This window comes from Humulus lupulus, chromosome 1 (assembly GCF_963169125.1).
Source record: "Humulus lupulus chromosome 1, drHumLupu1.1, whole genome shotgun sequence".
Classification (NCBI taxonomy): Eukaryota; Viridiplantae; Streptophyta; class Magnoliopsida; order Rosales; family Cannabaceae; genus Humulus; species Humulus lupulus.
Genome location: NC_084793.1, coordinates 53,807,970 through 53,834,044, shown reverse-complemented (window position 1 = coordinate 53,834,044; position 26,075 = coordinate 53,807,970). Strand labels below are relative to the sequence as shown.

At 38.0% G+C, this 26,075-nt stretch overlaps 1 long non-coding RNA gene across 1 annotated transcript; it reads left to right on the top strand.

Annotated features, from left to right (window-relative positions):
* The first annotated feature begins 20,251 nt into the window (after positions 1-20,251).
* Positions 20,252-23,920, top strand: LOC133827862 (uncharacterized). Its single transcript, XR_009890564.1, has 3 exons — positions 20,252-20,728; positions 20,819-20,889; positions 23,565-23,920. It is a non-coding gene; the product is annotated as an uncharacterized LOC133827862 (long non-coding RNA).
* Positions 23,921-26,075: the final 2,155 nt, after the last annotated feature.

The window sequence follows — 26,075 nt, the reverse complement described above, 5'->3', positions numbered from 1 at the left end:
GGGTTAAGTTTCATGTTATACTTTCGTAGTATAGTAAAGCATTTTGTGAGATCATCGACATGGTTATTGTTATGTTTTGATTTAACTAACATATCGTTAACATAAACTTCCATGTTATTTCCAATCTGCTTGGTAGACAACCTATTCACGAGCCTTTGGTACGTGACCCCATCATTTTTTAGCCCGAAAGGCATGACATTGTAGCAGTACAACCCTTTATCGGTTATGAAGCTCGTATGTTCCTGATCTGGTTATATCCAAAATAAGCGTCCATGAATGACCTGATGCCATGACCTGCAGTTGCATCTACGAGCTAATCTACCCGAGGTAAGGGGAAATAGTCTTTAGGGCATGCCTTGTTAAGGTCTGAGTAGTTGATACAGGTTCGCCATTTTCCGTTGGGTTTCGGGACCAATACTGGATTGGCAATCCAATCAGGATAAAATGCATCTTGTATGAATCGATTTGCCTTTAACCTGTCCACCTCCTCCTTGAGAGCCTCTTTCTATCATCGTCCAGGAGTCTTCGATTTTGTTTCTTCGGGGGGGGGGGGGGAGCTTTTGTCAATGTTAAGTGCATGGCTTGTGACATTCGGACTGATTCCCACCATGTCCGAGTGTGACCATGCGAACACATCGTGGTTTTCTTTTAAGAAGCAAATTAATTGCTATCTTACCTTTTCAGAAAGGTTCTTACCCGCCTTCACCACCTTTGTAACATCTATTTTGTCGAGCCTGACCTCCTCGAGCTCTTCTAAAGGTTCGGGGTCAGCCATTTCTTCTATTCTGGGGTCAATTTCTTCATCTATCTCAAAGACCGACCCATTTATCTCTTGGATAATCACTAGAGCTTGCGCACTTGTCTGACTTTTTCCTCTTATGGAAATGCTATAGCACTCCCTTCCTGCGAGCTGGTCTCCCTTCAGCGTCCCGATGCCACTAGAGTTCGAGAACTTGATGGCCAAGTGCCTAACAGACGACACTGCCCCCAACCCAATCAGGGCAGGTCTCTCGAGCAGTACGTTGTAGGCTGATGGGAGGTCCACCACTACGAACTCCATCATCTTGGTTACCGAGACTAGATAGTCTCCCAAGGTTACAGGGAGTTTGATGGATCCCATACAGGCAATCCCTTCTCCTGAAAAATAGTACAACGTTGTTGCACATACTTTCAAATCGTGAAGCGCGAGTCCCATCTTTTCTAGAGTGGCTTTGTAGAGGATATTCACCGAGCTCCCGTTATCAATCAGGACTCGGTGTACCCTCTTGTTCGGGAGCTAGAGAGTAATGGCTAGGGTTCGTTATGAGGAAATTGGACATGCGACGTGTCATCTTCAGTAAACGTTATGGGTTGAGGCTCAATCCTTTGTTTTTTTGGAGCTTGTGGCTCAGGTTCGTAAGGAGAACCATCTCCAGTCTTCAGCTCGTTTACATATCTTTTCTGGGCGTTCCTGCCCAAACCTGCGATATGAGCTCCTCTCAAGATGGTTACTACATCCTCTCCATCAATCGGAGGGGGTCTCTCATCCTCCCAAGCTCGGGAGTTATTGTGTTGGGCAGGCTGCGCGGCTGCTGCCCTCTGACTTGTTGATGCTTGATTGGGATTTCAGTTTCTGACGTACTATTCGAAATATCCCCTTGAGATCAAACCTTCGATCTCGTCTTTCAATTGTCGACATTCATCGGTTGTGTCTGATATCTCTATGGAATCTACAGTACTTAGTTGAGTCCCTTTTTGCCTTTTGATTACTCATGGGATCAGGTCATCTGAACGGGACCTGGTTTTCATTGGCCAGGTAAATATTCTCCTGAGACTCATTGAGCTCGGTATACACCTTGTATACGGAGAAGTATTTATCCCCTTTCTTCTTTTTACCTCCATCAGCCTTGGGGTTATTCCCTTCGGTCTTCTTCCTTTTAGAAGGGTTATCCCCGAAGGGTTTTGAAGTTGATGGGGCCGCCAAGGTCGAGGCAGAGTTCACATTTTTCATTGTAGTTATGGGCTGAGAGGTCATGTTCAGTGCTAAACTCGCCTCTTCTACATTGACAAACCTCTGGGCCCTCCGATTGATCTCGGTTAGCGACCTGATAGGTTTCCTTTATAAATCTTCCCAAAGGGGACTTCCTGACAGAATACCCACTCTAACGGCCATCAGGTGACCGCTATCATCGACATCTCGAGCTCGAGCCACTTCTAGGTTAAACCTCGTGAGGTAACTCTTTAATGACTCATTTTGGTATTGTTGGACATTGGTTAAGGCCGAGGCCTCGTGCCTGATGCCAATCATAGCCTTAAGCTGCTTCTTAAAGTCTCTAGATAATTGATCCCAGGACAAGATTGAATGTCTTCTAAACTTCTCAAGCCAGTTTTTTGATGGTCCTGTAAGTGTGGCTGGGAACAACATACATATGAGCTCGTAGCCAACATTGTTGGCTTGCATGATGGTGTTGAAGGTACTCAGATGACTATACGGATCTGAGTTTCCATCAAATGGTGGGACATGGGGTATTCTGAATCCCTGAGGAAATGGAGTACTGGAGATATGCGGGGCAAATGGCTCGAGTTCTTCATCGGACTCTTCAGCTTTGTTCCTGTTACGCTTGTCTTGTAGGAGCCTGAATGCTCTTTCTAACTGGTCAATCCTTTCCTGGATTAAATCCACTGGGGGTTAAGCCTGGACCTGTGGGGGCTGGTTATCGCTAATAAAAACTCCAGCTCCCTGTCTTGGTATAAGGTTATTTGCTGGCTGTTTACAGCCATTCAGATGGTCGCACAGATCAGGGTTCAGGGGATTATCTCGCCCTCGATTATGGTTTAGATGATCCCGCAAATCAGGGTGATTGTCTCGATTCCTTGTATGCCTTGGCTCGGTGTTGTAAATACTTATGGAGCGAGTGTAGTCTGAGATTTTGGCTACGTAACTTGTAGCCCTCTCTAGATGTGTGGCTCACTGATTACGAGGTGGGTCCCCTGCTGGCCTTCTTGCATCAGCAGTTTGTGATCTTGACATTTGGCTTCCCGATTGTTGAGGAGCCCTGCAATCTCGGGTAGCCTCTCTTTCGTTCCCCTATCCAGGCCTAGCCTGTCGATTTCCATCTCGATTGCCACTGCGAGATGGCCTCCGTGGTGCAGTTTGTGGGACCTCTCAGACTGGCGAGGGTACCTTATTGGTGATGGTGGATGCCTTATGGGTGACGGGGGTTGTCTCCCATTGTCAAGCCTGGATGGCTCAGAGTTTGCCCGGACAGACTCCGGGTTGTTTCTCGTAGTATCAGGATTCGGATTTCGAGCCACTGGAGGGGCTCGACTATTACCCGTTCTTGTAGGCAAGCCTCCAGTCGGGTTGGCAATGGCCTCAGCCTGGGTACTCCTCCGAGGCCTTGGCTTATTCGATTGTGATGCTTATTCCACCCTCTTGGCAGCTGTGCTCCCACGGGGGTGTCCTCTAGGCCTCCGGGGAGGTGCCTGGGCGTCAGTTGCCTGTCTGGCTAATTCCTCATTTCATTTGTCGCCTCTGCCAACTGTTTGCGCAGTTGGCGATTTTCAAGTTCCACGATAGGAACATACCTCTCAGAATTGTAATACAAATCCTTGTCAGGCCTGGGGGCAGGCGGCCCCCGAGAGTTGGATGAATCACTCATCTCCTTAAGATTCAGATCCACCATAGGTTGCTTTCCAGGTCGTCGGGGATATTCCTCGGTACGAGGGGTCTATTCCTCGGGTATCTGGGGCAATGGTCGCCCACCAGTACTGGGGTTGCTTGCAGCGGCCATTGATGATTCATGAGGTTTTCTGATTAAACAGGCTCACGTCTTGATTAATGGCTCTCAATCAAAGCACCAAATCGTTGACATCGTTTTTCGTCAACTTAGAAATGAAGAGAAATTAAACAAAATACCAGAGGAAACAAACAATAATAGACACGATTTTTACGTGGTTCAACAGTTAAAATCTGCCTAGTCCATGAGTCGGTGTTATTCACTTTATGGAATTCTCTCAAACCTTTCTGGAAGTAATTTTATAGAGTCTTCCCAATACCCATTTCTCAGTCCTTACAAATGAATTGCTCCACACTATTTATAGAGTGGTTTACTGAATCTATCCCCTCATATTTCGAGGAGTTATTATAAAAATAAATTAAATAAATGCAATTAATTGCATATAGTTACTACATACGCGTATAAATCCCATGATATTTGGGATTTAACAACAAATTACAACCAATCCCTTAAACATAGGGATTTTATAACAATAAAGATGTTTACACTCAGCTCGCGACCCTGAACATTCAATTCACACACCTTCCAGATTGATCAACCATCACGAGCTCGCTACCTCGGTTCGCCTCGACTTTTAACAAGTAACATTATTCAGATCATCCTTTTCGAGTTCACAATCCCCGAGCTCGAATCGTCTTGTCTGATGGCAGGAAAGGAATCAGGGAATTTGTACAAGTGTTGAACCACTGTCATTGTAGCTTCGAGCTTGACTTATAACCTCATAACACCTCTGGGACCATGTAGTTTCTGAGCTCACCAATTCTGATGTTGTCGCACTTACTGCACAACGAGGCTGTTCTTGATATTTTTATTAAAGTCGATTATGACGAACCTGCTTATTTCGGGCTTACACTTTACGAGCCTAACTTTCGAGATCAAAATTTCTATTCTCGAAATTTGGGTGTAAAAGCACTAATGAAGAACAAAGTGTAAATATATGCTAACAATAAAAAATACATGATATTTAAGATGAAAGAAGATATTTAAAGAAGAAAAATCCATAAACTTTGTTGCATAAATGGGAAATCAACATACAAAACAAAAACTATCTAGTTACATATTGTCTCATCATCACCTTAATAATCTTAAAAAGATTAGAAAATCATAACTAGAATAGAAATTACAAAATAAAGATAAGACATACTTGAAAAACACTAAAATGGAAGAGAGAAATGGTAGAAAAGAAGATGGTAACAAAAAATTAAGCACCTTAAACTGGTCTTGAAATTACATATTTATAGCCAAAATGAGATTATTAAAATAATCAATTTATATAAATTAAATTGATTAGATTAATTAAATTAATAATGATATGGAAAGTATGGGTAAATTGTAGGGTGTAGTGATGATTTTGTGGTGAAATATGTGACAAGTTGGGTAAAAATGTGGCATTTTTGGACAAAGGGACAATTTTTGGGCTCTAGAGAATGGGAAGGTGATTGGAGGCTGCTAGTGGCAGGTGGGCCTAGGGTGTGGAGCAGCTGGTGGACCGAATGGGGCAGCTAGGTCGTGGCTAGAGGAAGCAGCGTCGGGCCTGGGCTGGCTGAAGGTTGGAGGGGCAGGCGTGGGCCCAGGTGGTTGGGGTAGCTTGCTGGCGTGGGCCCAAGTGCTGGGCCGAGGAGGCGGGCTAGGCAAGGGCAGCTGGTTTGGGCCTAGCTTCAAAATTACCATTTTGTCTTTCTTTTCTTTCAAAACTAACACTTTTTTTTTTCTCTTCTTTATTTTCAAGCATAAAAATTGCAAATTACATCCTACAAAATAAGTAAACATTAAATTATAATCAAATATTTTTAATTATAAAATAAATCATATTAATTCCATGAAAATATTAATTAAAAGTTAATTTACTTTGACAATTAAGTTCAATAAAATCACATTTTTAACTTTTAATCTAATAAAACTAATTTCAAATAATTAAACGACAACATATTATAATAAAATATCTATAAAAACACACAAAAATCTATAAAATTACATAAGACTAATAAATTCATAATTACATAAAAAAAACTTAATAAGTTACTTAAAAACTCAATAAATATTACATTATTAATCAAAGCTCTTTGATTAAATAATCATATTTATTAATCTCATGATTACTCCACTATAAATATGAGATTGAACTCTTGATATTTAAAGATATATATTTACTGAGTACTTTATTAAAGAATAAAATGTCCATTGATATAATCATTACATACAGTGTTAATCCTCTATTAATGGTTCATAATTAAAAGGGAATAAAATTATCGTTTTACCCTTTTAGCCATATCTTGTTCCTAGAGTACCATAGATTTTACTAGTGAAGGTTGTGTCACAACAAGTTTGTGATGTGAGCGCTCATAACCTTTTCAGTTCCAATAGCCAACCCAATAGGGAACCATTATTCAACCTATAAGAAGGTAAAGATTCCATATATGTTAAACTACGTCCCCAACCATATACATCATTGATTCTTAGCCTGATCATTCTGACAAACCTTAACGTATGAATCAAAGGATCATATGACATATATGTGAGTTCATAGCAACCTTAGGATTAAGATCATCGTTTGATGTGTTTGATTAATACTATGAAATGATGTTTAAACAAGTATTAACAAATCACATCTGGTCCAGTTCTACATACTCTTAGCATGCAAAGTACCTCTACTAAAGTGTCCTACAACACCAATAACCCGGATCTAGGTCACATGTATTCATAATACTAGTGGATCGTTCTAGCAGTAATTAATCTAAAGATTCCATAACTTTATTTTACTGCTAACAGTTTTAAGTTTATTATCTTAATCTCAATCCTCTCATACTAATATGAGATTAAGACCACATAGATAAACTTTTGAATTTTATGATATTTACTTAATATTATCATTATAATATTGGACATAGTCTATATATATAATTCAATTCAATTATTTATTTCATTTAAAATATTTGTAAACTACAACTGCTTTAAGGGCACTCTCCCCAACACTATGTGTCTAAAAGCTCGAAGCAGAGCATGGCCAAGTAGCGAGTGACCAAGGCTTTTAAACCCATGATCACCTTGGGGGCATATATTACTTGCATATCGGGGTATACACAAGCAATGAGGACGTGACCCTACGTGCTAAGCAAGCTCAAGTTTTTCTAGGACATTTGTTCAACATATGTTCTGAAAGTGCAAAAAACAAAAACAAAAAAGACATTGGTGGGGAGACTCCTAGCCATGTCCCTTATAAGGTGCTCGGCCAGACAATAAATCCTATAGGGCGGTTGGCCTATCACCAATGGGGTGGTCGACCTGACCGTTTTGTTCATGGTACTTGGTGAAGTATCGTACTACTCACATTACCATGGTTCTTATCATGAAAAATGTAAAGGAGTAAGGTTAGTATGGCACGTGAAATACATGTGTTCAGAGTATACTGATACGTGAACTAATGAGGGTTGTAAGTTGATATACTTAGTAAGCATTAGAAATAAAAAAATTTCAATCAATACACTGAGTACTCATAACAAAAAAGCATAAGGGCATAAAATGTCATATGTAAAAACTATCAAGTACAAGGTGCCTCACCAATGGCACAACAGAAAAGACAAAGAATAGAAAACCAAAAGAAGATTGACTAGGGGGAGGAGTATTATTTGAAAGACTGCCCTGAGCCTCGGCAGCCTCACGAGCCAGAAAATTCTTAAGCTCCTTCACTTGCGTCTTCTCGGGAAGGAAATCCAAGTTTAGATATTTGTAGGACTTCCAGATCAAGTAGAAGCAAGAGAAGGCAGTCTTTGAATACTCCTCTCGTGCCTTGTCCCGGGCAGCCTTAACCTCTTGCTCCTTCTCGACAAGAGTATCCTTCCGCAGTTGGTCAATTTCAGCAATCAACTTCTCTTTCTTAGCTTCAGACTGTTTGAGCTGATCGGCAGATTTCCCTTCCGTCTGGGTTACCTTGAGAGTCCACTCAGTCACCTCTTGCTGTTTGAGCTCCATGGTATTACGGAGAGTGCTGATCTCTTCATCTTTCAAAGTAATGTCTGCATCCCTAAAGCCAAGATTGTGCCTAAGGTCCAATACCTCCTGGCAGACAGCTTCAAACTCAGAACGAAGGTTGGAAAACGTAGAGGTATACTCCACATACCTACCACAGACACGGGAGACCAGCATCAGCGCATGCAAAAAACATACAAGTGTTAGATAACATCAACACACAAGCTAACCAGACAAAAAGAAAACTTTAGAGGACTTACACTCTGAATGTCAAGGAGTGACTTCATGAGGATGGTACTCAAGTCCTCATCCTTAATCCCATTAAAGGTCGTTGTCATTTGCTCCAGATGGTACACTTGGTCCATAATGGCACCTAAATTCCATATGGAACACTGGTGTGGCTCAAATAAGGGAGTAGACGTAGAGGAGGAGGCACCCGCATCAGTGATACTAGGAGGAACCGGCATGGGCAAGGATGGCCCTACCTCTGCAATAGGACTAGACGCCAGTGGAGCCGAAGGAGATACCTAAAGAGGGACCTCTTTTAGCGGCTCAGGCTCAACCTTGGCCCTCTTGGCCGCTTGGACGGAAGGGCTAGCCTCGGTTGGAGTTGACCCTTGTTGGGTGTGAACAAAGCTGAACATATCTGAACCTGCAAAAGAAGATGAAATATTAGCAGGATATCAAACACAGACGAAACATAAAGTAAAGATGATAAAAGTGTCGAACCTTCTGAATGAGATTTAGGTTTGAACATGGCTTCATCAAAGTCATTTGAAGCAAGTAATGAGTGCGTGAATGCACCCACCTCATTACCCTCATGTCCAGCTAACACAGGTGAAGAGGGTACGTCCTCGATATGGATAGGCCCCAAGGAGTCTATGGCATTCACGGGCTCGATACAATCTTCATCAAGAACACTGGAGACAGTAGAAGGAAACAACCCGACCTTCCTAAGGTTCTCTGAAGTAATGAGAAACTTGACGTTCTTCTCCTCAGGGTTCATGGAAATCAATGCCTTGGACCTAACAGTCATGGCCTGGGTTGGGAGCAGTCTATAAAAAGGCTCGACATGCTTGAACTTGGAGTAGCTGGCCTCTGCATCTTTTGTGAAGAAATAGTTGTCAGCATATCTAAACGCCTTGCTATGTCCAGAGATCTCTTCCAAGAAGATGTTAGTACCCTCGCTTGTATAATGGCGGAAGTGGAAGTACCTTGAGTTGCGATGAGAAGGGTTCGTCTTCATATCAAACAAATAGTGGATCTCATGAGGTACTGGAGCAGCCCATTTTCTACGATGATAGATAATATACAATGCAGATAACACCAAGATAGCATTGGGAGCCAACTGAGAGGGACTAATACCAAAATATTTTGCCACGCTTTGGAAATATGAATGAAGAGGAACTAGGGCACCATACTTAATGGCAGAGTGTGTCAAAGCGCACATACCAAAGGGGGGTCCTCAGCTCGGTCATCCGGATTAGGGATAGTAATGGAAATGCTAGAAAGGTCGAAGGCCTTCCTTAAGTTCTTTACTTTCTCTTCAGTCATGTTAGAGGCAACACCTTTGAACCAAACCACCTTGTAATCTGCAGGGCGAGGCTTCTCACCCGGTTTCCATATGATCTCACTGGAAAAGGTGGCCCCAGAATTTGATGAATGGAACTCTTTTTGTCATCTCTTCTTCTGTTGCTTAGCTTGCGAGAATGTCTTGCTCTTAGGAGAAGGGCAAGCCACCTTAGGCTGGAACTTGTGAATAGAACGCTCCTGAGGGTGAGTAGCCTGGCGATGAGAGCCCTAGGTATATTCTCGCTGAGAAAAAGTGTAATGGGGAAATCGACTGGTATCCCGGTGCAAAGGGCATTGTGAAGAGTCTCACTGGCCAGACAGACTCTGCTGAGAAGAATGACTTCACTGAGAAGAATGACTTCGCTGAGATGTGCCCTGAGAGCCACGAAGAGTACTATGCTGAGAAGAGATCTGAGAAGAGCCAGGCGAAGAGCCTTGAGTGATGTGCCTGACAATGTGAGGCTTATCTTCGGGAGGTTACCGAGTTATCTATTTTACTCTCATCATTGGGCTATACCTTTTCAAGAAATCTTTGTCACTGAATAAATATAGAGTGAAACGGGGGAGAGTCCTTTTTACCCTTTCCAACAACTCTTGCGGAGTACGCTCGCCCAAAGACTTGTTAACTTTGAAAATTTATTTCTCTTACAATGTATCCCAGTTCTTTTTGAATTTTACAAGAATCTTTATACATGTCTAATTTAGCTTACTACAAAATTTCATAATTGTTGGAATAATAAAACTCAACAAAATGTTTAAATCCATCTGGGCAGTGCTTGCTGCCCAGATGTTTTGTTTCTAGATTCTAGTGCAAACTTTGAAAAATAATATCTCTTATACCTTAACATATTTTCCTCTACAATTTTATAGTGATTCTTGAACATATTTAAAATAACACCTTACCAAATTACATAGCTTTTTTATTAGTAAAACCCGTTCAAAAGTCAAAACAATCTGGGCAGTGCATGCTGCCTAGAAATTTTCCAGATTTACATCAAAATGCCAAAACGTGCATAGCATTGGTTTAAAAATACATTTTTACGATTTTACAAAGCCTAACATAAATAATCACAACAAAATATACAAATACACAAATACTTATCAATTTCAGAGGCAGTAGGGTATGTTCTGACCCATTGGAAGCCAGACCACGAAATTTTGGCAGCATGCATTTTTACACAACCTAACAACAATAATCAATTCTAGCATAATCCTAGCCACATGCATGCATGAAAATCATAAAATCACACCACCTCAACCTTAAGCATAAAATTAACTCCGAAGGCCATTAAAATAACCTATACAACCAGATCTACCAACATAAAATCATAAAACTCAAGAACAACAAAAAAGTTCTACCTATGATAGTTCTAACTTGGAGATGTGTTTTCCTTAGCTTCCTCAAACTCACCCTTGTGCTCTACACTCTCAAAACCAAGCCCCAACTTCAACATGTAGATTTTTAAGAAAATGATTAGGGTAGAAAACTTAGATGAGGAAGAAAACATGCAAACTACCAAGATTTCTTACCTTGCTTTCGCTAGATCACCAAAGTGCTAACTCCTTGAGGTACTACCCGTACAAGTCTCTCTTGAACCCTAGAACACAAGGTCAAAGTCATTCATGTCTATTAGATCACATGCATGCAACATAAACCCTTAGGGTTTCAAGTTTGAAGAGAAAGAGAGGAGAAAAAATGGAGTAGGGTTCGAAACTAACCCTTCCTTAGTGTGCTCTTGAGCTGCTCTCTCCTTCAATGGGGAATGAGTGCTCTTGGTTCATGGAGAGAAAATGGAAGAAATGGAGAGAAGAGGGGGCTAGGATTCAGTTTTGGGGGAGAGGAAATAAAATAGGGTATTTTTTTTTCTTGAGAGAAAAGGAATTTAAAAAAAAATGATTAGATGTGTAAGAGTGGAATGATTAGGGTTAAGACAATGAGTGGGTGAGGTTCTTACACTTCCTAGGGTAGGTGCCCTAGGCTCTTGAGAGCCCTAGGCATAGCCTTGCTGCCCCCCCCCCCCCCCCCCCCCTCTCTCTCTTCTCCCTTGGAAAATACATTTATGTCATTGCTCATTTTTACCTCTCTCCTTAGACACTCAAGGACCCTTCGGTAATTTTATTTATCTAAAATTCCCTAAATTTTTACCCTATAGTTTTAAATATCACCTAGTTTAAATAATTAAGTTAAATGTGACCCAAAAATAAAATTTGTCACATAACACATAATTTTGGTAATTTTATCGAATTGACCAAAATGCCCTTAGAGGCTCGAGCAAGAAATTCTCATTCTTAAGCCCGGTTGATTGAAATTCAAACCTCAATCAATTTTTCTTAAAATTATTGGCTCGACTATAATGTCCTAGCGCCAGACAAAAAATAATATTTTATGCCATAGTATTTCCTATTTATTTAATCCGAGATTCTTACCCGATTAGGATTTTTGACCCAGTCCACAACCAAAGGTCTCAGCTTCTAAAAAAAACTGCACTTACCATAGTATTTCCTATTTAATTAATCCGAGATTTTTACCCGATTAGGGCTTTTGACCCAGTCCATGACCAAAGGTCTTGGTTTCTAAAAAAATACGCACTTCTAGCATTCAAATATCACAAATTCTTTTAACATAAAATGTTCCCCTTAAATAATACATAATGCAAGGAATTAAAATACCCGAACTAGGGTTTACCCAGTGCCCTAAACGCGTGGCTTTACAATACCTACAATTTATACAAGTTTTGTCCTCGAAACTTCGCAGATAAATTCCCCAAAACATAAATTCCCAAAAGGTCGGTCCACATGTACATCCTCGCAGATAAGCTCCAGCACACATTGATCCACTTTGCCTTTGAGCTTACCTACAACATGAAACAACTAGGTAAGCGAAATGCTTATTAAGAACAACTTAACAAACATAACCACATAAACGAAGCAAGGGCTTAAACTAACTATAACTAAGCAGATAACCAACCAAGAATAGGATTATCATGAAACTGAACTTTAACATACAATTTAAGAACATGCGAACGTCCTGACAAACTTATGGTCATGCCTCATAACCAAAATTCATATCCTGAAAGTACACCTGCACGGAGAAAATTTTAGAGGATACATATAGTCTTAATTGGTAACATACATACTTACTTACTCAGTCATATTTTAACATACATACTTACTTATTCATTCATATCTTAACATACATACTTACTTAGTCACCTTAACATACATACATACTTAGTCATTCATATCTTAACGTACATACATACTTAGTCATTCATATCTTAACACACATACATACTTAGTCATTCATATCTTAACTTATATACATACTTAGTCATTCATATCTTAACATACATACATACATACTTATTTACTTAGGGTTCTGGAGGAACCTTCAGCATAACTTAACATATCTTACCATAGCGTCAATGGGTGTAAACTAGTTATAGAGATTTGATTATGGAATTAACTTACTTGTGTGTCACGGGGTTTAACTGGACTCTTATGTCAGAGGTGTTAAACAGGACTTCTTACATGTTGATGTGGCCAACCGACCTTAGTTACATAGTCACCGGTGGCAAACTGATTTCTTACTTAGTTCCCCGGTGGCTAGCCAGAGTTCCTATTTTTCATGATACCTAGCCAGAATTAGAATTAACTTACTTATGTGTCCCAGAGTTTAACCAGACTCTTATGTCACGGGTGTTAAACAGGACTTCTTACATATTGCGGTGGCCAAACGACCTTAGTTACATAGTCACCGGTGGCGAACCAGTTTCTTACTTAGTTCCTGATAGCTAGTCAGAGTTCGTAGTCATCGCGGTAGCTATTCGGACTACTTACCTTAGTCATGAGTATGCGAACCCTCTAGGACCACGATCTTGAGTAAACCTTCTAAGACTAGTTCAAATTATTAGCTTATAACTTAGTCATCTAAACTAGTCATTAACGTGTTGTAACCAAACATATAATAAGTTGTCTTACCCGGATTCCTTAGCGCTTTCTTGTGGAAATCTTCTATCTAGAAGAAAGCCTTCACATTTAGATAACACTATAGTGAAAGAACATAGTGACTCACATTAAACTATGAAATATTCTTATAGTTAATATTCCAAGATAGCTACATGAAACAAATTCTTAGAGACTCTTTACTATAGTTTCTTATACACTTCATAGTGTATAAGGCTGGATTTCGTTTCAGTCTTAATGGTATCATAGGAAAATCGGTCTCGCCGCGACACGCTCAGTGTGCCGTGCATTTTAATATTATTTAAACGAAGAACTCTCTTATCGAATAACTCGTATTTTGGTTTTTGGAAAAAGGAGTTCTACTCAACTCATATCTTTAGAAAATATCAACTTGTCGCCCTCTTATGAGTGTTTACCGTTTTCTATCATTTATCGAATTATGCTTATTGAATCGTTTCAAATAATATCTAACAATGTTTGTAACGTCCTAAATTCCCTAATGTGGCTTAGTGCCTTGATTAGGGGGCCAGGAGGGCAATAACTGGTTTATTGTGTTATTATGTGATTATATGTGTGATTATGTGAGTTATATTATTATAAGACTGAATTGGCATGCATGTGGGCCCCTTTCTTATTAGAAGGGCATTTTAGTAATTTTGGCCTATTGAGGGCATAACTGTATATGTTGCATATATGTGATATATGTGTAAGACCACATTATTATGTGGATATATTTGAGATACTCGACACAAGGCGATCCTAGGAAGCAAGTTAGCGATTTAGTCATAACGGGGTCGAATACCGAGCTTGGGGTGAGCATAGGGGTTGTTTGGTACCTAGTACATTACCGGGATTGAGCGGGTAATGAGAAATTATTTGGTAATTATTTGAGGATATTGGAGGTAACAGGAATTGCAAGATGTTAATTATGATTAACGGGAAAAGTGGTAAAAGACTAAGTTGCCCTTTAGGGGCTTTGAGTGGGGAATTTGGCCCTAGGGGCATTTAAGGTATTTTGCACAAATTTAGTGACTTAGTCACCCTTACCCTTAGTCGAAGGGAACAAAAAAACAGAGCATCACACTTGCAGCTTTCTCTCTCTCGATTGTTCCTTCTCTCTTTCATTCTTGGTTTGATTTTGGGGCAAGGTTAGAGAATTCAAAGCTTAGGGATTCAAAGCTTGAGGTGTAGGAGTGATTAGTTGCAGGTAAGGGAGTTTAATTCACAACTGAGGTAAGGATTATAAAATCTATTTTAATTGGCATTTTTGTTGTGGTTTTAGTTGTTCTTGAGCTTGAAAGTTCAAGGTTTTGGATTGAGTTTTTGGTAGTGTTTTGAATGTGTTTAAGCTGGGTTTTGCTTTTGGATTAGTGCTAATACTATGCTGGTATTGAGGTGTGATTTTGGGATTGCTTGGAAGAGATTTTTGGTAAGGTTTTGGCTAAGGAAAAAATAGGGATTCCTGGGTTCGCAGGGATGCGCCGCGATACTATTCTTGGGCATCGCAGCCCGTGTGAACCCAGGGCACAAAGGCAGTTCTGTCTGGGAGGCATGCCGCGACCCATGTCTTGATTTTCAGACATGGGGCACTCTATCTAGGAGGCATGCCGTGGTCCTTAGGGGACAGCCGCAGCCTGCCTAGTCATTTTTGGCCACCTTAGGTTTTAATAACAGGAATTCAAACCTAAAGGCTCGGGATCAATTCTACTACCCAGTTTAGTATAATTTGAGGTCTCAGAGGCTAGGACTTGGTCAGGAAGCCTTTATTTTCTCATTATTGATGGGATCTTATATTTGGTTATGACTAGGTTACCGCTAGGGGCTCAGGATCAGGATCATGCTCGATGGTCGTTCATATTTTACATTATACTCGAACCTGAGGTAAGAAAACTGCACCCAATATGTGATGTACATGATTAGGGCCTCGCCTGAGTGTTGAATGTAGATTTGATTAGGGCTTGGACCCTTGTAAATGCGCATGATTATGATTATTCCTGTGAATTATTGATTAAGCATATTGAATGCTCTGTATATGGATCTTTATTGTATGATGAATACCTATTAGCATTATATACCTTAGAAAAGCATTGACTTATCAGTCAAGGATGACAATAGCGCTGAGCGCTAGTCGAATTGCATTGACTTATGAGTCAAGGATGGCAATAGCACTAAGCACTGGTCGTAAAGCATTGACTTATGAGTCATGGACGGAAATAGCGCTGGTCGTAAAGCATTGACTTATGAGTCAAGGGCGGCAATAGCACGTTGAGCGCTGGTTGATATGATTAAATCTAATCAGGAGCGCATCATACGCTTGTCCGACCCAATGGTCGTGGAAAACTAAAGTGCTAGATACACTGGGCTAGCTCCAAGGCTGGTTATATAGAGGATAAGGCACTGGGCTCCGAGGTGACTTATCAGTCCCAGATCCTAGGGCGCTGAGCCCCAGTGTGACTTATTAGTCATGTACTTGGGCAATGGGCCCCGATATGAATCACTTAATCATTTATTTAGGGCATTTGGTCCCATATGACACTGTAGTCATTTATATGAATGGTATGCATGCATGAGTAGGGTTATTACTACTGGGCATGTTTATTATGATTTGAAAATTTGTTAATCACTGCTTATGAGCATGTTTAAGTTTTCTTGCTGGGCCTTGGCTCACGGGTACTATGTGGTGCAGGTAAGAGGAAATGAAAATTAGACTAGTCATGAGTTGGAGAGCTTAGGTGGAGACGTGTACATATGCGGCCGCTTGACCACCATGGCCAAGGTTTCTCAGAGGAATTAGGGTTAAACCCTATTTTTGGCGCTTAGGTCGGCGGGTTGTAACTTTTGAGTTGTAATGGCCATTTTGGAACTGTAAACAACTTTGTAAACGTTATTATGGGATCCCATGTATAGTTTAATGTTTTAATGAAATATCCATTCCTTTTGACCAAATTTTTTTACCCTGGACCATTAATCACATTTAGTTGCACGTTTATGGCCAAATGACTCGTTTAGCGAGTTAAACACTATTTAAAATATACTGTGTAACGATCTTGGCTAACCAGAGCGTTACAACTTAATCCCGTTCTCTTAAAGGTTCTAAAAAGCCCAAACTCCCATTCTAACCAATTCTTACCAATAACCTAAGATCTCTCTTTATGTTATTTTTGAAAAGAAGGGCAATTGGACCCTTAGCTTATAAACTGGTAAAAATCAACTTTTCGTTAAGGTTCGAAATTGCTACTTTTCAGTTTTTTTTCTTCGCAAATTAGAAAATTATTTCTCATAAACCGTGACAAATTTTTTTATAAAATTTTACAGGAGTCCTTGAACACATCTTAACTAATTCCCTTAAAAATTTTAGGGATGGAAAAACCCATTCGAATTTTTAAAGCCATCTAGGCAGTGCCTACTGCCTAGAAGGTTTTCCATATTTTATGGTAACTTTGAAAATTTATTTCTCTTACACCGTAGCTTATTTCTTTTTGAAATTTTACAGGGATCTTTATACCTGTCTAATTTCGCTTCCTACAAAATTTCATAATTTTTAGAATAATAAAACTCAACAAAAGTTTTAAAGCCATCTGGGAAGTGCTTGCTGCCCAGAAGTTTTGTTTCTAGATTCTAGGGAAAATTTTGAAAAATAATATCTCTTATACCTTAACATATTTTCCTCTAAAATTTTACATAAATCTTTATACATGTTTAAAATAACTCCTTACAAAATTTCATAGTTTTTTATTAGTAAAACCCGTTCAAAAGTCAAAACAATCTGGGCAGTGCATATTGCCCAGAAATTTTCCTGATTTACATCAAAATGGAAAAACGTGCATAACTTGGGTTTAAAATACCTTTTTATGATTTTCCAAAGCCTAACATCAATTAATTACAACAAAATATGCAACTGCACAAATAATTTTCACAATCCAGACCACGAAAGTTTGGCAGCATGCATTTTTACACAACCTAACAACAATAATCAATTCTAGCATAACCCTAGTCACATGCATGCATGAAAATCATCAAATCACACTACCTCAACCTTAAGCATAAAATTAACTCCAAATTCCATTAAAATAACCTATACAACCAGATCTACCAACATAAAATCATAAAACTCAAGAACAACCAAACATTTCTACCTTTGATAGTTCTAGCATGGAGAAGTGTTTTCCTTAGCTTCCTCAAACTCCCCCTTGTACTCTACACTCTCAAAACCAAGCCCCAAGTTCCACATGTATATTTTTAAGAAAAGGATTAGGGTAGAAAACTTAGATGAGGAAGAAAACATGCAAACTACCAAGACTTCTTACCTTGCTTTCACTAGATCACCAAAGTGCTAACTCCTTGAAATACTACTCATACAAGCCTCTCGTGAACCCTAGAACACAAGATCAAAGGCATGCATGGCTATTAGATCACATGCATGCAACATAAACCCTTAGGATTTCGGGTTTGAAGAGAAAGAGAGGAGACAAAATTGAGTAGGGTTCGAAACTTACCCTTCCATAGTGTGCTCTTGAGCTCCTCCCTCCTTCAATGGGGAATGAGTGCTCTTGGTTCATTGAAAGAAAATGGCAGCAATGGAGAGTAGAGTGGGGCTAGGGTTCGGTTTTGGGGGAGAGGAAATAGAAGAGGTTGTTTTTTGTTTTCTTGAGAGAAAAGGAAATTAAAAAAAAAATGATTAGATGTGTAAGAGTGGAATGATTAGGGTTAAGACAATGATTGGGTGAGGCTCTTACACTTCCTAGGGTAGGTGTCCTAGGCTCTTGAGAGCCTAGGCATAGCCTTGCTGCACCCCCTTCTATCTCTCCTCCCTTAGAAAAGACCTTTATACCCTTGCTCATTTTTACCTATCTCCATAGAAACTCAAGGACCCTTTGGTAATTTTACTTATCTAAAATTCCCTAAAATTTTACCCTATAGTTTTAAATATCACCTAGCTTAAATAATTAAATCAAATGTGACCCAAAAATAAAAATTTTCACATAACACATAATTTGGGTAATTTTATCGAATTGACCAAAATGCCCTTAGAGGCTTGAGCAAGAAATTCTCATTCTTAAGCCCAATTTATTGAAATTTAAACCTCAATCAATTTTTCTTAAACTTATTGGCTCGACTATAAAGTCACAGTGCCAGAAAAAAAATTAATATTTTATGCCATAGTATTTCCTATCTAATTAATTCGATATTTTTACCTGATTAGGAATTTTGACCCAGTCCACGACCAAAGGTCTCAGTTTCTAAAAAACTGCACTTACCATAGTGTTTCCTATTTAATTAATCCGAGATTTTTACCCGATTAGGGTTTTTGACCTGGTCCACGACCAAAGGTCGTAGTTTCTAAAAAAACAACACTTACCATAGTATGGCTAGCATTCAAACATCACAACTTCTTGTAACATAAAATGTTTCCCTGAAATAATACATAATACAAGGAATTAAAATAACCAAACTAGGATTTACTCGGTGCCCTAAACGCGGGGGGGGGGGGGGGGGGGGGGGGGTCCGTTACAATACCAACACTTAAAAAATGAGAAAAACAATATTACTAAAAAATATATATATAACATGCTAACAAAATTATATACCACCATTATAATGTATATATAATGCTAACAAAATTATATACCACTACTAAATTGTATATTACAATGCTAACAAATATACCACCATTATATATATAAAAAATAGAAACTCCATATCATCAAAAAAAAAAAATGATATACCATATCACAAGAAACATATACACTAGTAGGAAAATAATATACCAACAACCCATTAAAAATGAAAAAAATCAATATAACTTTAAAATACAAACTAATTGAACAAAACTAATATATATATACCACTATATTAAAGTCATAAGCTTCTAAATAAATAAAAATGATAGAACATAGAAAATTATAAAAATAAATATATAATTAAATTAAAAATTTGAAAAAATATTATTTTTCTCTAACTTAAAAATAAGGGACATTTATAAATTATCATCCTAAAAAAATGAGAGGACATTTGCTATGGGTATCACTTTAATGTGATGCAAATGAGACACTTATATGACAAGGGCAGTTTAATTAATCCACAATGTTTAACCCAAATTTGGACATGATGATGTGGCATTTAAAAGAGGATATGTGGCAGTAAACGACATCAAATTCTGAGAGTTGCTCAAAGAAAAGATGGCTGGTACCATCTTCTGGAGCTGCTAGAATAAGAGAGTTAGTCAAAATAAGAAAGTTGGTACCATCTTCTGAAGCTGCTAGAATAGTAATATGCTAGAAGAGAAGATAGCTGGTACCATCTTCTGGAGCTGCTAGAATAGCAGTCTTCTAGAAGAGAAGATAGTTGGTACCATCTTTTGGAGCTGCTAGAGTAGACATCATTAGTGCGAAGAGTTGCAGTCTGATCAAAGAGAAGAAGGAGGCTGATGCTATCCCTTGAAGCTGCTCAAAGACAAACCTGCTCGACATATGAGACGTTTGCACTAGAGGATCCGAATTTTACGAGATATTGTGAAATATCCCAAGATATTTTTGTAATTGATATTTGAATATATTTTTCCCATATTATTTGTGTAACGTCCTACGTTTTCGGGTACCTTTAAACGACTCGGGTCGGGATTTTTCCCCCGGGTTAAGAATATTATTTTAAATAATATTATATTTTGTTTGTAAGTATTCCATGAGTTATTGCTAGCCAAAAAATGAATTTTGTGATTTTAAAAGTCAATATAAGACTTTCGGTCCTGGACCCACACAAAAACCCTGATCGGGTAAAAATCTCAGAAAATAAAACGAAAAATCATGGCAATTATATTTTGGGCATAAAATACATTCATAAAAGTTAAAGTTTGGTCAAAAATAATGAACCTAAAAGAAAATAGAAATTTTAGGGCATTTTGTGTTAAATGCCTAATTCTACCGAAATAGGGAATTTTATTCCATGAATGGACCTTAGGTTAAATTTTATTATGTGATTAATTAAATTAAATGTGAGAGACATTTAATTTAATTAATTAATGTTAAGTTTGGTGATTAAAACTTAATAAGAGTGAAAAAGGTGTCAAAAGCCAATTTGGACTTTTCTTCTTATGAAACATTAATAACCTTTATAAAAAATAAAAAAAAATGAAATGATCATATATGTAGCAAAGAGTGGCCGGCCATGTGGTGTTTTAGAGTGGTGTGAACCCAAATTTTATAAAATTTAAATGCCATTTAATTAAGAGGCCAAGTGGGCAAGTGGGTAGAAAAGCACTCAAGTACTTTGTGATATTTTGAAGAGTATTGTGAGCAATTCCCACACTAAGAACCGATCACTCTCCATCTCTCATTCACTATCATCTTTTTTTAAGACCTCTCAAAGTGTTCTCTCCATTTTTCAAGCCCAAGAACACCAAGGAAACTTTGAGGCTAAGTCTTGGTCTAGGAAGTATTTTCCCTAAGGTAAACTTTCACTAATCTAGGCTTTTGTAAAGTTTTAAGCATAGAGTTTCAAATAGCTAATTGACTATGTTGTTGGGGGAATTTTGTTAGGGCTTTTGAAAGGTTTTGAAGGAGTCAAAGCTTATAGGAAGGTCCAAACCTTAAGCAAGAACACCAAAGAGGTAAAAAGTTTACTTTTGATGATTTTGTTGTAGGGTTTTTAGTTTTAAGCATTATTTTGTATATCTAATGCTTAAAGTTTCTTGTTGGTGATGTAATAAGGTTATGGTAGTTGTTTAATAATTTTTATGATGCATATGTATTGATTTTTGAAAATGGGAACCAAAACCCCCAAGGGTTTTGTAGGATACCCTAAAACAAAACATGTTTTGAGCTGTGACTTCCAAGGGGTCAAGCAGCCACTGTATATTGTTTTTGTAAAATTAAATTGTACTGTGATGTTGTTGAGATTGAGTACATAAAATTGAGCTTTTGAAACACTAAAAAATGTTTAGAAATGAGTAAGTTATGCTATTTCAAAGATTAGGTAAAAAACTGTTTTTTCGTATTCTTATTTTCGGAACCAAGTTTGGACAGCCACTGTATAGGGCAAATGAACCCCGTTTTTTCTAAAATTTTGTGGAAATATTACTGGAATAACCTATTATTCCACTGTAAAATTTAGTAAGAAAATATTGAACGGTTTGAAAGTTATTAACTGTAAAAGTTTGCAAAAAATAAGGACTTGAAAATAAGGTACTTTTTACCTCATTGTTGGAAAATGATTTCACCAATCAAAAATGCTCATTTTGACCTAAGATTTTACAAAGGCATAAATGGCATAACAAAAATGGAATTGGGAAATTTTGGTAACAATTGGGTAAGTAAATTTCAAGTTATGAACTAACGAAGTATGTAGTTAAAAATGTGAAAAATAGGTTTTTCACACTTAGTGTAAAAATGAGATTTTGGAACATAAGGTAAAAAGTAAAATTTTGCTTATTTCAAGATATAAATTGGTAAGTCTTGAAATCATATTTTCACTAAAATTACCCCTTTGAGTTTAAATGAATTATTTTTATTAAAGAGTTTTTATTCTTTTTAAAAATAAGAGATTTAATTTATTAATAGTTAATAAATTAAAAGAGGGTTTAAAACCCTATATTTTGAGAAAATAATTAAATGAATTATTTTTCTAGTAAGTAAAAATTGATTAATTACTTTTGGAAAATTAATTAGTCAAGATGAGAAATTTATAACGGTTTTCCTAATTAAGACAAATTAGGCAATTTTCTTAAAACAGTTTTTAGATATTAAAACCTTAAGAAAAATAAAAGGAAAATTTAAAGAGTTTATTTTCTTTAAAAATAATTAAGGAATTTATTTGTATTTTCTGGATATAATACCGGCTAAAATCTTACATATTTTAACCGACTAGTCGAAAGTGCGGGTTAATAGTGATACCTTGAAAGAATAAGATTTTTAGCGGGTTGTGGGGAAATACCATTGTGATACCGGAGCCTAGGTATCGAGACCTTAGGATAGGTCTCCCCGAGACTTAGGGTTTAGTCTCGAATATTTTGTATAACTTTCCTTAATAGGTTTAAAACCAAATAAGGATTGTAAATCCTTACAAATGACTTTTATTAAAATGACCAAACTGCCCAAAATAATAATAATGAATTATGAGTGCCATAATCAATCCGAGTATACTGTATGGATAACTACAGTATTGGCTAAGCGTAACTGGACTGAACGTTGGAGGGTGAAAACTTGCTGAGCGCTAAGGACTCCAAGTAAGTCAACTTATATTGTATGGCTGCAACATGAAATGATTATTGTCTTGTATGTTAGTATAGGGATACATGCATATATATAGGCTGTCATAGAAAGTTGCTTAGAGACGTTAGTCTAGTGAGTGCTGATTTAGAAAATATGAACGGTAGAAGTCCGTCATATCCTAGACGGTTGATCCCCGTCACACTGCTTGATTTTATTTATGTCCGGTTCATTACCGCGACGAGTGGCCATGAGATGAGGATAAGCTAGTTAAACCTAGGGGCGCCAAGATAAATGGGACCTAGGGGCCCTCATGCTTACTTAATCATTGGACGGTTAGAATCCGAGCAAGTGCTCTGATAAGTTATTCCCGGATAGCAGCCGTGAATATTGGCCATTCCGTGAGAGTGCCTAGAGATACTAGGGGTTGCCAAGATTGAGTGAGGTTGAACACCCTAGGGGCAGCTGCTCACCAGCACCACTGATTAACATAGAAGTCTCCGTAAAACCATGTAAATTGGATTACACTCTTGAATAAGTAGCGATGCCCTAGGTAACACGATAGTTACCCTTGATGAGAATATTTATTGGCTAGATCTTAGTGTGGAGACTCGGTTCTCTTTTACAGATTAGCAATTATGTTGGAGGGCGTGTTACGCATGAATTGTTAGAAATTGTCGAGCGTTGGTCTCGAATTATGTTGTGATATAATATATCTGCTTGCTCTGGGATTTTCTGAGTGCAGGGATATAATTGTTGATAAGATATAGTTGTGATATAATATATCTGCTTGCTCTGGGATTTTCTGAGTGGAGGGATATAATTGTTGATAAGATATAGTTGTGATATAATATATCTGCTTGTTCTGGGATTTTTCTGAGTGCAGGATTTTTATCTAGTTACGAATTAATTTATCATTGGTTATCAGGCATGACCATAAGTTTGCCAGGACGCTTTAGCGTTCTTGAAATTGATTGTGTAGGGTTCGGATGGGTCCGGAACCCTAATTCTCTACATGCTTTGTTTGAAAGTTGATCTTACTAAGCGTTTTCGCTTACCTAGTTGTTTCATGTTGTAGGTAAGAGCAAGGGCAAGGCAGAGCAGTGAGCGCTGGAGTCTTCCTTGCAAATGTACATGTGGACCGACCTTTTGGGAAGCCTTTTTATTTTTGGAAATGTTGTGTAATTTTCCTAAACTAGGCTCACTCTAATCTTTATAAAACATGTTTGTAACTAAATGTTAAGTATGGCCATACGACTTTTTAATAAGTTTTTTTTTTCTATGGGTTTTTGAGACATTTTGTTAAATGAAAACATTTATATTTCCGCATTATCGAGTCTTGAAAATCCAGGGCGTTACAATTTGAATTTGTAATCAGTTGAACAATCTCACACAACACGTGTAGGGCCTAGATTAATTTGTAAGGGCCCATAGCCCAATAAGAGACTCTATAAATTCAAATCAGAAGCTGAATTTGTGCGCACTTTACATACAAAACCCTATTGAATTGTATTCTCTCTCAGACTTAAGAAACTCAGTTGAACCCTGTTTCTTCTTGATCTTCAGTTTGAATAATATAAGTACAAGCGGATGTAGGTCATTACAAACTCCGTGGGCTGAACCACTATAAATTCTTTGTTTCATTTACTTGATTTCAGTTCTTTAAATTTATATATGTCGTTCATATTGACTCAGTGTCATGGACCAAAAAGCTGGTCAATATTTTGGTGCTTGCATTGAGAGTTGAAATCCAAGATCCTACTTCGTTAGATCCATCTAAAATAATGGTTATCTTTACTAGAAGCTAGAGTCAAGAACCACAAAGGGGGAACCCTAACACTAGGCATCCTGATCGCCCATCGAGCAATCAGATCCCTCCTTTGCGCCCTGCTCATCAAATTCCTCCTCCTGGAAACCTACCTCCACCAACCACATTTGGGCATGATGAGCCCCATGTGGACTTAGGAGAAGATCTGCACTCCGACCTTGAATAGATGAAAGGGGTCGTGGGACAGATGCAGGAACAATTTGTTGCCATGCATGAGAGTCAGGCAGCAGCTCAAGAGGCTATATCAGAAGCCCTCAATAAACAAAGACAAGATTTTCAAGCCTGGTTAGATCAAAGGCAACGAGCCCTTGAGGCTCAACAAGAGGAAGCTAACCAACACAATAATGAAGCAGCAAGGTTGCTAGAAGTTGTCTTGCTATAGACTCAAGCTGCAATACCTCGACCAGTAAATCCTTAGCTTGAGAATACTGGCCAAGCAAATCCAGAAGTTCAAAGGCCAGTTGGTCGAGCCCCAGAGCCTGCTCAATTGTCGAGGTCATGAGGATTGCACTCATTCTATTTTAGGAAATTCTGTTATGACATAGATATAATTTGTCCCCATGGATTTTGCAATTTTTAAAACAGAATCTATAGATTGGAAAATCTTCATCAATCAAGAATATTATCAAATATTCTTGCATTTATTATGGATCTTCTCTCAACCTTTCTCAACACGAAATGGTCTTTATAAATAGGATGTTAGGGCTTTGAGAATGGTTGAACTTTTTTTGTAGAGTCCAAGAACTTTACTTAGCTAGTTAGATAGTAGTAGTAATAGTAATACCTAGTAGTAGTTGTAGTATGTTTATTACTGTGGATTTTGGTTCAAGACGGGACTTAGTTGGACACTCGTAGTAACACTTCTAGATTTTATAAGTTTAACCTATAGTTTAAGAATATTAATTATAACCTAAGGTTTGATTAATATGACTGATTATGAAGGTGATAATTATTATACTATAAGGTTTATATAGACCCAATAAGATAGCAACACTTGTCATATGGAGGTTTAATGAGAAATTAAGTATTTTTGAGGAATAAGTTTATTAAGAGTAATATTTGAATATCCTCGGGTCTGTCAGCAGCTTTGAAATCGTTAAAGGACTTAGTCAAGGTTGTTTACTCAATTCAAAATAGGTTGAAAAAGTGTAATTACGTGCTTAATATTTCAGCGTATGCCGATATATCGCAGCTATAGGGGGCGATATATCGCCATACGGGGATACGAAAAACACGTAGCTTTGCACGACAACCTCGACGAGCTAGGTGATATATCGCCTATAGTGGGCGATATATCGGCCTATGAGCATGATTTTTGAACTATTTTGAAACCGAGCTCATTTTAATCCTTAACCTCTTGATAAGTCCAGCATCTTTCTAACCGAGTCTTCAGCCTCTGCTGAACGATTATTCAAATGTTTTTCAATTAAAAAGCCATTATTTTATTCAAGTTAAATGAAGATCTTTTCATTCTTGAACTCTATAAATAGGACCTAGTACCCAGGCATTTCTTCATTCATCAAGCTGAGTTCAGAGCCTACAAGCTGATAGGATTACTTTAGAGTGCTAAACACTTGGGTTGGGGTTATAAGCTTAATCATTATAAGCTTAATAAACACTTGGGAAGTAAGGTTTATAGTATATTTCGGTTCGAGGTGTATTTCGGTCATAGAAGCATTCAAGGTATTCCAAATTCTAGATCATTTCTATATTGTTTCTTTAAGTTCTTATAGTTTTTCTACTCAAATCCCAACTCGTATT